This window comes from Mytilus trossulus, chromosome 1 (genome assembly GCF_036588685.1).
Source record: "Mytilus trossulus isolate FHL-02 chromosome 1, PNRI_Mtr1.1.1.hap1, whole genome shotgun sequence".
Classification (NCBI taxonomy): Eukaryota; Metazoa; Mollusca; class Bivalvia; order Mytilida; family Mytilidae; genus Mytilus; species Mytilus trossulus.
Genome location: NC_086373.1, coordinates 104,876,706 through 104,888,157, shown reverse-complemented (window position 1 = coordinate 104,888,157; position 11,452 = coordinate 104,876,706). Strand labels below are relative to the sequence as shown.

Sequence of the window (11,452 nt, the reverse complement as noted above, 5' to 3'; positions counted from 1 at the left end):
TCCAATATAACAGCAATCGTAGAGGAAAACTGTCGTGATCTTCCTGTTGGAAAGAAATATCATTTCTTTATTTCGTATTCTTCCGACGACATTTCAGTAGTAAACAAGCTTATCGAAAAACTTGAGGGAAGATTTTTCTTTAAATGTTTGAATTATGATAGGGATTTTACTGCTGGCAGAAGGATTGAGCACCTTATTTACGAGGGAATGAACCAAAGTGAAGCTATATTGATTGTTATCAGCCAATCATTCATTGCAAAAATGTGGTGTATGGCAGAAGCCACCCAAGCATTGGAAATGTCATTCAAGTCTTACAACAAATTGAAGGTCATTCCTATTCGTATTAATTCGATAACCGATGAATTGCCAACAGTACTAAAGTCTGTCCGATACATAGATGCAGAAAAAGAAGAAGATGTTGCAGCAAGAATAAATGAAGTATACAATAATCCTGGTAAGTAAAACATTCATTCAAATCCTGTACCAAGTCAGGTATATGCCAGTTTTTGTCCATTCGTTTGAGATGTTTAAGCTTTTGATTATGTTAAATATCCCTAATTCTAAAAGGTTTTGTTTGCTGATAATTTCTAATCGGTTGAGATCAAACTATGCAAACAAGTTAAGCTTAGTTCTAGTGAGATAATAATGAAAACAATAATTAACTTGCAAAATACCTGATGATAGTGGAAATACAACAAAATATTTTTCTCTGAATTAACTAGATTAATTAGCTATTGTAATTCATTTTGGAAGATAGATGGAAATCAAATAAACATCAATTTCCATTATTATCAACAGTGGACCTACATTTTGTTGGATGAGATATTTTAGATAAGCAAAGTTACTGCAAAAATACGAATATGTTGTAATAATACATCTTTTCACCAGAGGCCAACAAATGACGTAAGAATTTTCGAAAATAGGTCACCGTACATTCTTCAACATTAAGCAAACCTATACAGAAAAGTAACTACTCATTTTTTTACATAAATAAGGAAGTTAGTTTTCTCGCTTGAACTGTTTTACATTGTCTTATCGGGGCCTTTTATATTATTAAAAAAAAAGAAAAAAATATATAATCGCCATGAGGCAACTATACACCAAAAACCAAATGATGATTGTGTAAGCAACTATAGGTCACCGTATGTATTGCCTTCAACAAAGAGTAAACTCATACTGTATAGAAAGCTTAACAGGTTCTTATATGACAAATGTAAAAATCTAATAACCTGAGTGGGTTTCTTTAACCTATCCAAGGATTAGGACGTGTCATAAGACCATCTTATGATACGTAGAAGTCCTCATAACTTATTTTTTATCGCATTTTACGTCATAACTTTAGGACACCTAACGTATCTTCTGGTGCAGGAAAATTGGCACCGTTAATGTTATTCGTCCAAACTTAATTTGTCGACTTGTAAGCATTCCCCTTGCTGCAAATTGTCTATCATTCTTTTTAGCGCCGTTTGTGGATGTAGTGCGTTGTTTACTGAATATAATGCCCTTTTGACTTGATCTTCTGAAATTCGCTAATTGCTCATTATTTTTCTTGAAGATGAACATGAAATGAAACACACCATCGGTTATTTTCCCGTATATGAAGACATTTGGTATGAGTTTAAACTTTGAACTTAGTGTTTTCACAATACGCTGACACTTCAAATTCAACTCTCATTTTAAAACAAATTGTTTTCCAGTTTTTGATATTGAAATATAATTATATTTGAAATCATGCTTTTATACAGTAGTTGTCGTTTGTTTATGTAATATATACGTGTTTCTCGTTTTGTTTATATAGATTAGACCGTTGGTTTTCCCGTTTGAATGGTTTTACACTAGTAATTTTGGGGCCCTTTATAGCTTGTTGTTCGGTGTGAGCCAAGGCTTCGTGTTGAAGGCCGTACTTTAAAATATAATGGTTTACTTTTTAAATTGTTACTTGGATGGAGAGTTGTCTCATTGGCACTCACACCACATCTTCCTATATCTTTTTAATTTAAACGTGAAATCATAAAATTCATAAACAATATATTATTATTTGGTTTCGTCATAAATAAATGTTGAATCAAAAATTTACTTAAAAGACTTACAATTTCGCCTTATGATATGTATGGGACGTCCTAACATAAGATGCATGTTATGATAGCTGCTTTCTCTTACGGATCACCTGAGATCACCCCTTTTTTTGTGGGGTCCGTGTTGCTTATTCTTCACTTTTCTATGTTGTGTCGTATGTCCTTTTGTTTCACTTTGTCTGTTTGTATTTTTCCTTTTTAGCCATGGCGTTGTCCGTTTATTTCAGATTTGTGAGTTTGACTGTCCCTCTGATATCTTTTGTCTCTCTTTTCAAGACAAAACTTAAGATGTTTTCTAAGATTATCCTCATTCCATCAGAAAATTTGTCTAAGGATGTGTCTTAGGAAAAAATCTTAGGGTATTTTCGAAAACACCACCCTTAGTTTATTAAAAATAAATAATTGAAAAACAAATATAATATACAGCAACAAACGACAACCACTGTATTACAGGCTTTTAACTTAAAACAGGATATACAGACTGTGGCAGGGGAAACATGTTTGTTGGCGCCAAACCCCACCCGCTCCCCGCACCTGAGAAAAGGGTGTTGCAATATTCTATAAGGTGGCAAGGTTATGTGTTCAAGGTTACGGTTTAATTTCTGTAAGTTTTAAACATTTAACAGCTGTATACTACTTTTGCCTTTATTCATTCACCCCTTGTTTTATTTATAATGTATTAACATTGTGTCATATATCAAATGTATTCTTTCAGTTTATGTTCACTTGTCTTTATAGTCTCTTGATTGAGTTTAGCCATTTCAAATGATATTTTATAGTTTGTCTTTCTAAATTGTATTGTTAAACTATCAAGGTTGGTACCTATTATTACGTTTAAACCCGCAAAGTGAAAAGGGATTAATATAAGTTGCAATAACTAGTTACGCAATCCACTATTAATAAATATGTTAAAACTAACATAACAGTGCACATTTTAATGTGCACTTTAATTTTTATAGCGGAATTTTAATAATCGATTATAGTACTGTCTTATCTATTTCAGCTGTAATGAAAATGCAAAGCGTAGAGCGAACAGGTATTTATTTTTAATTACAAATTTAGTTAATTTTCTTTACGTTTCGTATGGAAAACGTTCTTATAGTTATTATATTCTTCCACGTACTTCCTTTAATTTTATAGTGAGGTTTCCATCTTCCATGTTCTATCTCATGAAATGATGTCAAAAATATATACTCTGACAATATATTTAATTCAATAAATAAAATAAGACTTCATACATGTGTTTGAAATGAAAATATTTTTATGACTTTAACTAGTATATATTTGTTTAGGGGCCAGCTGAAGGACGCCTCCGGGTGCGGGAATTTCTCGCTACATTGAAGACCTGTTGGTGACCTTCTGCTGTTGTGTTTTTTTTTGTTTTTTTTTTATTTTGGTCGGGTTGTTGTCTCTTTGACACATTCCCCATTTCCATTCTCAATTTTACATAACCATTTTCATGCAAACATGCAACGTGAATGTGATTGGTTATCAAATAATACAAAAATAATGCATGAACCGTTGAAGAAGAAATTATTTCATCAAAGAGATTGGATTTTCACTTTCGACACGAATAGGTCGAGTTGACATTCCTGTCATCGGAGATAGTAATGGGATAAATAAGGATAAAACGGACCGTCAAAAAGGTCTAGAGAAGCACATCAGTAGAACCTTAACATAAATAAGTAATACTTACCAACATTTCTCTAATTGATAACCTATAGAACTGAAATTTCACAAAAATACCGGTAAATAATTTTGTTGTGATGCTGGTAAATTGGCGCTAAATAAATATTCTTACTCTGCTTCATGTAAAAAAAATGTATAGAATTAAATTCGACTACAGTTCAGAATAAAAAAACGTGCATATGCAAAAGCCAGGTAATATATATGTTAATGATAAAGTGTGTATAAATTTTCGTAAACGAAGTTACCCGTATACTTCACCAAGAATTACTTTTAAGCGCAAAGTTCTGTATGTGTGATTTTTTTGGTTTATGTAACATAATTTAGACTGGGATCCTGGCTAATCTTGACCTTACGACGCGCAGCTAGATTGGGCCGGATCCCAGGCTAATGTAACATCGTAGAACTCAGGGTAACGGAATTTTTTGCGTTGCTATTAGATGATTGAGGCCATCTATTTTTATTGCGGGTTCCACATATTTAAATCGGAATTATAGAAAAAATGGAATGTTGTGAGCAGAATCAAAACAGAAATGATGAACACTGCAACATTTCCAGCAAAATATAAATAGGATGGAGGACCTGTGTATTCACATTATTTGTAAAACTCTCCTTATTCATGTGAAGCGTGTGCTTTACATCGAGGCTTATTATGTTAACCATTGACACCACAGTACTTCAACCAATCAGACAATGTTTATTTGGGGCATTCGATCGATTTTAACTCAGATTTTGGAATATTTCAATCGAAATTATAGAAAAATGGAATGTTGCTGGTACATTTAAAATAGAAAATGATGAATACTTTTAGCTAAAGATAATTTGGATGGGGGTTCTGTGTCTTCACATTATTTGCACAACTCTCCTTACTGATGCCATATTTTGGAATTTCCGTGACCTAAATGGTTCGCGAAAATTAATATTTTTATATATAGTATAGTAACAACAGGACTCAATTGTTTAAGTTCGTATAGAATAACTATAACTTCGAACATATGTAACTTGTAATTCTATTTTCACATATTATAAGATCTTGTATCAATCCTAAAACCCCTTTCAAACGATTTAAAAATAAATATGCAAATCTAATCATAGTAATGTCAATTGGAACGTTTGGCGGGTGCGTGGGGGAGTGGACATACATTTATGTTTAGATGTCATTAATTATAAGTATGCTTTGTTTCAAAATTTGATAAAATTTCTTCCTACTACCGTTTTAAATAATGTAAGGTTTTTTTAACATCTACAGAAATATCCTGCCATTAACTTAGATATACCCAATCAAATTAAAGTTTTCAAGGGTATATATCTAATAAAAATAGAGGGAAAATTGAGTCCTGCGTAAGTGCACTAAAATTTTCAAGATGAATAAAATTGAGAATGGAAATTGGGAATGTGTCAAAGAGACAACAACCCGACCATAGAGCAGACAACAACAGAAGGTCAGCAACAGGTCTTCAATGCAGCGAGAAATTCCCGCAACCGGAGGCGTCCTACTGCTGGCCGCTAAACAAATATATATACTAGTTCAGTGATAATGAACACCATACTAAACTCCAAATTGTACACAAGAAACTAGAAGTTAAAATAATTTTATCTGAACACACATGTGTAACCCATCTTCAGCTTAGGTTCAAGTTAGAGTGATATGAACACGGCTTCAACTGAGGCTGAATTATGCTTTCTTCGAGATCAATGTCTAAACGAAAAGTAATAAAAGTATAAGCGATGTTTTCGATCATTTGACCAAATTGAACCAAAGTAATGTTACTTGTCATTTGAAGATGTGACATTTTTTATTAACTTAAGAATACTTGAAGTTGTATTCCTAGAAAATCTAAATATTGCCTCATTATATATGTGCATATTTGGCATTTAACTTTTGAATTTCTAAAACGACTGCTGTTATCATAGAAAAAATGCAGAAAATATCATAATGCCCCCAAAAACTAGAAGTAGCATTTCCTGTCGTGAAATGGTAGATCATTTCAATTGAAACTTTGATAGAGTGAAATGTCTGTAGGTAATGGTAGACATCCGCTATTGCAATTGCTTGCAATAGAAATTCCAGTTATTTTTTTTATTATTATTTCTAACATGTCCTATGTTTCTGCTGACGATTGTTCTTTAAGGTCACGCATGTAAACTTCGACACAAACACCTGAAAGTTAATTAAAATGTGAAGTTTACGAAAAAAATCAATGAGTGATTTTTTTTTTTGGTTGATTACACCTTACAAAAAACTGTAAATATATTAGTACTGGGAGGACTTAGTTTGGTTTATATTCGTGGATTGATTGCATAATTTTTTTTAATAATCACCAGCAACTCGTTTTGATATGACCTTAAAATTATTAGAAATATAGGGTGTTATGTATATATGTGAATTCATGCATCAGAGGTTTGAAAACGGTGCCTTTTACCATGTAAACTGTCAGTTCGTTGCAATTGTTATTTTGATTATATCAATTATGTCAACTCGAACGAAATTCGGGTAACATTCAGGGGCGGATTTAGGCGGGGGCGTGGCGGGCGTGCGCCCCCCTTAAAATTTGCAAAGCATAGGTTGACTTCAACATATTTAAGTATCAGAAGAGACCATTCAATCTTTTATAATTATAATAGGTTTTGAGCAGTTAAAAGAAAAAAAAATTACATTGTATTTGCGGTTTTTATAATCAATTTGTTTGAAAATCGAAGTTCCAAAACATACCTTACTCACTTTCATAATTTTATCAAGAAAGCAGCGAGATTTTTTTTTATAATATCGGTACTGTAATGAAAGATAGAAATACTGTTTTAAGCGAAAGGTAAGTTTATTAATTTGTATCTCTGTGTCTATATTTATTTCTCACTTGCAACCTAAATATTTAGCCGAATAATGTACCGTATTACTGTATGCTTGTGATCCCAAGAAAATAAATATAACTGCGTAAATGCATCTTATTCTTTACTTATTTTAGTTTATGGCGAACAGTCGGTGAAGTCGGTGACGACCTCCGAAGATCAAAAAAAGTAAAAAACAGATACTATGAAAAGACAATTAAAAATCGCTGGTAAAAGTAGAAATTTTCATTTGAAAAATATATTGGTCAGGTGAGCAATTGTGATCTGTCTCGTCTGAACTTAAATTTGCGCCCCCCCTAACTGAAAATCCTGGATCCGCCCCTGACATTGTTTTCTACGTTTTTTTCTTCTTGTTTTATCTCCACACTTTTTAGCTCACCTGACATGAAAGGTCAAGTGAGCTTTTCTCATCACTTGGCGTCCATCGTCCGTCGTCCGTAAACTTTTACAAAAATCTTCTCCTCTGAAACTACTGGGCCAAATTTAACCAAACTTGGCCACAATCATCCTTGGGGTATCTAGTTTTAAAAATGTGTCCGGTGACCTGGCCATCCAACCAAGATGGCCTCCATGGCTAAAAATAGAACACAGGAGTAAAATGTATACTTTGGCTTATATCTTTGAAACCAAAACATTTAGAGCAAATCTGACATGGGGTAAAATTGTTGATCAGGTCAAGATCTTTCTGCCTTTTAATTTTCAGATGAATTGGACAACCCGTTGTTAGGTTGCTGCCCCTGGATTGGTTAGTTTAAGGAAATTTTGCAGTTTTTGGTTATTATCTTGAATACTATTATAGATAGAGATAAACTGTAAACAGCAATAATGTTCTGCAAAGTAAGATCTACAAATAAGTCAACATGACCGAAATGGTCAATTAACCCCTTTAGGAGTTATTGCCCTTTATAGTCAATTTTTAACAAATTTTCGTCAGTTTTTGTAACTTGTACAAAAATCTTCTTCTCTGAAACTACATGGCCAAATTAAACCAAACTTGGCCATAATTATCATTGTGGTACATTGCTTAAAAGATGTGTCCGATGACACCGCCTACCAAACAAAATGGCCGACATGGCTAAAATTAGAACATAGTGGTAAAATGCAGTTTTTGATTTATATCTTTAAAACTAAGACATTTAGGGCAAATCTTTCAAGATTTAAATGTCCATCAGAATAAGATCTATCCCCTCGCAAATTTTCAGATGAATCTGACAACTCGTTGTTGGGTTGCTGCCCTAAAATTGGTAATGTTAAGGAAATTTTGCAGTGTTTGGTTATTATCTTGAATACTATTAGATAGATATAAACTGTAAACAGCAGTTTTGTTCAGCAAAGTTGGATCTACAAATAAGTCAACATGATAAAAATTGTAAGAGTACCCCTTAAGGAGTTATTGCCCTTTATAATCAATTTTGAACAACTTTTCGTCATTTTTAGCTCACCTGACCTGAAAGGTAACAAAAAAACCAAAGCATTTAGAGCAAATCTGACGAAGTAAAATTGTTGATCAGGTGAAGATCTATCAGCCCTGAAATTTTCAGACTAATCGGACAGCCTGTTGTTGGGTTGCTGCCCCTGAATTGGTTATTTTAAGGAAATTTTGCAGATTTTGGTTGTTATCTTGAATATTATTATACATAGAGATAAACTGTAAACAGCAATAATGTTCTGCAAAGTAAGATCTACAAATAAGTCAACATGACCGAAATGGTATATTAACCCCTTTAGGAGTTATTGCCCTTTATAGTCAATTTTTAACCATTTTTCGTAAATTTTAGTAATCTTTTACAAAAAATCTTCTCCTCTGAAACAAGTGGGTCAAATTAAACCAAATTTGGCCACAACTATCATTGGGGTATGTAGTGAAAAAAATGTGTGGTGTGACCCGGCAAACCAACCAAGATGGCCGCCACAGCTAAAAATAGAACATAGGGGTAAAATGCAGTTTTTGGCATATAACTCAAAAAACCAAAGCATTTAGAGCAAATTTGACATGTGGTAAAATTGTTGATCAGGTGAAAATTTATCTGCCCTGATATTTTCAGATGAATAAGACAACCCGTTGTTGGGTTTCTGCCCCTGAATTGGTAATTTTAAGGAAAGTTTGCTGTTTTTGTTAATTATCTTGAATACTATTATAGATAGAGATAAACTTCAAACAGCATTAATGTTAAGCAAAGTAAGACCTACAAATAAGTCAGCAAGACCAAAATTATCAGTCATTCCCTTAAGGAGTTATTGCCCTTTATAGTCAATTTTTAACAACTTTTCGTAATTTTTTGTAACTTGTACAAAAATTTTCTTCTCTGAAACTACATGGCCAAATTTAACAAAACTTGGCCACAATTATCATTCTGGTATATCGTTTAAAAAATGTGTCCGGTGACCTCGCCTCCAAACAAAATGGCTGACATGGCTAAAATTAGAACATAGTGGTAAAATGCAGTTTTTTATTTATATCTTTGAAACTAAGACATTTAGGGCAAATCTCTCAAGATTTAAAGTCCATCAGAATAAGATTTATCCCCTCACAAATTTTCAGATGAATCGGACAACTCGTTGTTGGGTAGCTGCCCTAAAATTGATAATTTTAAGGAAATTTTGCAGTTTTTGGTTATTATCGTGTATACTATTATAGATAGAGATAAACTGTAAACAGCAATAATGTTCAGCATAATAAGATCTACAAATAAGTCAAATGATCAACATTGTAAGAGTACCCCTTAAGGAGTTATTGCACTTTATAGTCAATATTGAACAACTTTTCGTAATTTTTGGAACTTGTACAAAAATCTTCTTTTCTAAAACTATGGGCCAAATTTAACCAAACTTGGCCACAATCATTACTAGGGTATCTATTTTGAAAAAAGTGTCAAATGACCCCACCTACCAACCAAGACGATTGACATCAGTAAATACAGTAACAGGTGAGCGACACATGCTATTGAGAGCCTCTAGTTTTCCTTGTTGCAATTTTAAGATATTCAAACCCCTTAAAGGGTTGAAATCCTTACTGCTCTTGACAAATATCCAAATACTCGTAAATTACTTCGATTCCAATTCTTAAACATACATGTTCTTGTGTTTGAGTCCAGAAGATTGGTGAGTGAGTCCCTATTGGCCAATACTTTCCCTGCCTATTGAAATTAGTTATCAAAGGTACAAGGAATATAATTTGAAACACCAGACGCGCCTTTTGTCTACAAAAGACTAATGTTCAAATGTTTTTTTAAAAAGTTGAAATACCAAACCCAAAACTGTTTTTTTTCCATACTTAGCTTTCTTCGGTTCATGAAACTTTATAATCCTTTACATTGTTTTTTTTATATCTAGCTTGTGAAAACGGACAAAATGGTGCAAGTATATGGATGTTGGAGGCAAAACTTAAGAAACATTGTGGATTCTTGTATACTTGTAATTTTCCAGCACTTACTGAGGAAAATAAAGTATCTCTTAACTCCCACGGTACAAATGTAAGTTATTTATGATAAGTTAAAACCAGTGAGGTCTTAGAAATTGAGGTTTTATTATGCTTGTGCTTTTCTAGTTACAGTAAAATCAAGAAAATACTGAACTCAACGGAAAATTTAAAACGGAAAGACCCGGATAAAAATGCCACATCAAAGGATAAATAATTATAATAATGTTATAAGACTGTCATGGAAGTCAGAGATTTAGCAAACTATAAAACCAGGTTCAATTAACAATACTATAAGACGTGTCACGGTACGTTTCTATCCCAAATTCCTGTATTTGGTTTTGATGTAATACTAGTATTTGTTATTCTCATCGGATTTTGTCTAATGCTTAGTTCGTTTCAGTGTGTGTTACATTTTAATGTTGTGTCGTTGTTTTCCTCTTATATTTAATGCGTTTCCCGCAGTTTAAGTTTGTAACCCCAATTTTGTTTTATTGTCCATAGATATACGAGTTTTGAACAGCTGTATACTGCTGTTGCCTTTGTTTATCAATCCACTATTTTCTACATAAGAATATTCTAGTACCAAGTCAGGAATATGACAGTTGCTATACATTCGTTTGATATCAGGTCATGATTTTGCGATTTGATTATGATCTTTCCGTTTGGAAATTTCTTCTAGAGAGTTTTTACTGAACACTTTAGCAGGATACACTTATAAACGAAACACAAGTTAAAAAATAAAACATTGCCATTAATTGAGAAATTAAAAAATACACATAAAAACAAGTGTTTGTTTAGTGCCAACGTTGTTAATTTTCTTATCTAAAATCTTTCCCGAGTGCGCCTATCCTCCCTAGAGCAAGCAGAGTTGTGGTCAATGATTGTAATGGTCAGTCGATTGAGAACTGCCTTAGTGTGGTCAGGGGATCTGAAATGTCATCTGATAGGGAGGTCTGGCTTGCATTGGTGGTCGCTACGATGAAAGTTCATTTGTTTGTGAAACGGCTGTTCTGACTGTTACATTGTAGGATATATACAACATATGTAGTCTTGCAATTAACATTGCAAAATATGGTGTATTCTGTACCAGTGGAGTGACTGTTAAAAGTCTGCTTAATTTGTTTAGGGATGGTGAAGTACAAAGTCACGTTCAACTAGTTAATCTAAGTCAAAATTTTATTTCATTATATTTTAATAGCCGTTTGTTTGTGATTGTTAAATACGTTGTTAGTTGTTAGATTCTGTTGTAACTACTCTGCCGTTGTCAATTTGAAATATCTATTAAATAAAATCGTTCAGTGCTGTTTATTTGGAATTTTAATGCGTAATCGTTCCTGTTACATCATAACTGTCGTCACCGTTTTAGAATTGTGCTCGTTCACATCGCACATTATTATTTTATTTAAAACATATATTTGAACTC

The 11,452-nt window shown here is 33.0% G+C and overlaps 1 long non-coding RNA gene across 1 annotated transcript; it reads left to right on the top strand.

The window, feature by feature from the left end:
• The first annotated feature begins 319 nt into the window (after nucleotides 1-319).
• Nucleotides 320-10,080, top strand: LOC134711591 (uncharacterized). Its single transcript, XR_010106200.1, has 3 exons — nucleotides 320-454; nucleotides 3,079-3,111; nucleotides 9,942-10,080. It is a non-coding gene; the product is annotated as an uncharacterized LOC134711591 (long non-coding RNA).
• The last annotated feature ends 1,372 nt before the right edge of the window (nucleotides 10,081-11,452 follow it).